The sequence below is a fragment of the Vigna unguiculata genome, chromosome 1 (assembly GCF_037176805.1).
Source record: "Vigna unguiculata cultivar grain cowpea cultivar isolate G323 ecotype 2 chromosome 1, ASM3717680v1, whole genome shotgun sequence".
Taxonomy (NCBI): domain Eukaryota; kingdom Viridiplantae; phylum Streptophyta; class Magnoliopsida; order Fabales; family Fabaceae; genus Vigna; species Vigna unguiculata.
In genome coordinates, this window is record NC_140792.1 from 12162808 (window position 1) to 12166078 (window position 3271).

Genomic DNA, 3271 nt, shown 5'->3' on the forward strand with positions numbered 1-3271 from the left:
AAAAATCAAGAATCTCAGAATATAAGTCAAAGCAGTTTGTGAAGAAAATGGTTGGTGTCATCTCTATTGCGATAGAAAATGAAGAAGAATTCATACGCAACTAGTCGTTGCTAACGGTTATTTTGTTTGTTGTCTTTCTTCTTTCTCTCCATATGTTAAAAATTGTGAAGTTGTGTGATTAATATAAAACAATATTAATAACAATAAAGTTACTCAATTAATAAGAAAAAGTTAAATGATGTATTGTATGGACCGTTCGACTAGCCAAACATCGATCGATTGGGATTACTCTAAAACACACTTGCATAAGTAGTTTAAGTCTATGCATGTGCGAACACGTGTCATCAATCGAAGAGGACTAGGCTTACATCATCATCATTGAAATGACCAACGTTGCAAAGGTACGAACCTATAGAACAAATCTTGTTCGTAGTGCATCGAGCGGTCTTCTGCCGATTGTTTGGCGATCACTCCGGAGATTATGAAGATACATGCAACATCGAGTGGCCTTCCACTAATCATGTGGGATCACTCTAGAGATCATAAAGATACATTCAACATCGAGCGACCTTTCGTCGGTTGTGTGACGATCACTCCAAAGATTATGAAGATACATGCAACATTGAGTGGCCTTCCGTTAGTCGTTTGGATATCACTCAAGAGATTATGAAAATATGTGTGACATCATCAACCAATCGTTGGTTTGGCTTGTGTAGCGACACCGCGTAGGACCCATGTTGAGCGACAATCGAAGCAAGAAATTAACCTCGTCATAATTATTTTAAAACAGGTTGGTAATCAAGTTTAAAAGGCAATTGGGTCATGATTAGACTAGGCCTAATTACGGGCCATGTAAAAAACTATAAATAGAAGTCAAAGGTATGGTTGTTTGGAGTTTTCTCTCGCATTTATTGTTAATACTGATCAAACCATCGCTGACTTAAGCATTGAATTATCTTTAACAGGTACACCGATTGATAGGAGAACCGAACGAGCGACAAGAGTATCAAACGAACAACTTGAGTGAAGATCTACAAAATAGGACAAAATTGTTTAAGTAGACGTTGGGTCCTTACACCTGAAACAAATGACATATCTCAATTGGAAAGTACAAAAAATTTAAGGTTAAAATACCTTTTTAGTCCCAATTTTCTTCAAGTTTTGTCAAGTAAGTCCTAATTTTGGTTTTGTGTTCAAATAGGTCCCAATTTTCGTCAATTTTGTTCAATTAAGTCCTTTTTTGCTAACACCGTTTAAATCATTAACGACCATGAACAATGACTGTCACGTGTCACTTCGTGGTTTTTTTTATTTTTTTTTATTAATTTTTTTGATTTTTTTAAATTTTTTTTAAATGTCCACATGTCAACTCAGTAGCGTGCCACATGTCAAAGTCATTGTTCTATATTCAATTTGGTCCCTATATTTGTTATTTTTGTTCAATTTAGTCCCAATTTTGTTTAAAATTGACCAATATTTCCCTATTGAAGATGTGACCAAATTTAATTTTTATATCAAAGTTATAATGATGTGAATTTTAATATATTATATAAAAATATTTAATAAATAAATTGAATTTTAATATAAAAATTAAATTTGGTTTCAATTTGGAAAGGGACCAAATTGGTTCGTGTTAATCAAAATTGAGACTAAATTGAACAAAAATAACAAATATAGGGACCAAATTGAATATGGAAAATTGACTTTGACATGTGGCACGTTGTTGGGTTAACACGTGGACATTTAAAACAAATTTAAAAAAATTAAAAAAATCAAAAAGACCACGAAGTGACACGTGGTAGTCATTGTTCATGACCGTTAATGATTTAAATGGTGTTAGCAAAAAAAAAAGACCCAATTGAACAAAATTGACGAAAATTGGGACCTATTTGAACACAACACCAAAATTAGGACTTATTTGACAAAACTTGACGAACATTGGGACCAAAAAGGTATTTTAACCAAAATTTAAATATATTCAATAAACAAAAAGATTCAATAGAAACTCAATTGAAAATACCCAAATTTATTTAAAGAACTTTAAATTTAATTAAATTTATTTTTTTATTTATTTAAATTGCTATCTTTTTAAAATTTAAAATTTCTAATTCTTTTTTTTTACATTTTTTATAACTTCTTCCTATGATTCTTTGTCCTCTTATCTTTGTAAAGCACAATATATTAAACAAATTGAGATAAATTCTGACATAGCAAAATCAAAATTTTGATTCGGGTATGTTTTATGTTCACTGTAGATTTCAAATATTGTTTTCTCTTTCGGTTGATTCACGTGGTTTAAAAATTCCCACTATATATGATCAGCCAAAAAATAATAAATTTGTATTTCTCTAACACCGTAACAATATTGTTATTCATAGTCTTGGTTTAAAATTAACATAGAAAATATATCTAAACATCGTCAACTCATTCTCTTTTCAAAAATTACAATTCCTTGAAAAGTGATGCATTTTACAAGGAAAACTAACTTTGCCAGAAAACTTCATATTAGATTATGAAAAAAGGAATGACTTTAGATTGTTGAAATGGGATGAATATGAAAATTTGATGTAAATAAGATAATGTATTGTGAATGGAAATTAACTCAATAGATTACATAATAGAGAAATTTTTGTTTAGCTATTTTTGTTGGAAAAAATGCATCGTTAGTGAAGAACATCATCGTCTTTATCACCGATAATCACTCTTCTAACAAGGAAATAACATCAACACAAAGATCACAAGAATATAAGGTGAAAATTTCAAAATTCGAGAAAAATCATATTCGTTGTCTAATGACAACTAGATAATAATACTATATAAAAATTTGCACAACATATAGATAATCCTATCATCCTTTGACCTCAAATACACTCATATTCTCCAAACGTAGAAAAAGTCAAATACATGTTTAAGGTATCTTTGACTTGGAACAAGAAACACCATAGATATAAAGTACATTATGTAGCTACTATCACCAGGGGCGGCTCAACGGTTTGGGAGGTCTAAAGCAAACTTAAAAAATGAGGCTTTTTATTTAAATTTAATTTTCAAGCTTTTTTTGATGTAAAACTATTTATTAAATTGTCATAATTAATTTCATTTAACATTTCTTTCTCAATAGATAATAGGACTAATTCATCTAATCTTTCTTGAGACATTGTTGATCTTAAATAAGTTTTTATTATTTTTAGTTATGAGAAACTCCTTTTGGTGGAAACAACTAACATTATAATTGTTAACATTATTCTATAAGTTATATATACATTTGGAA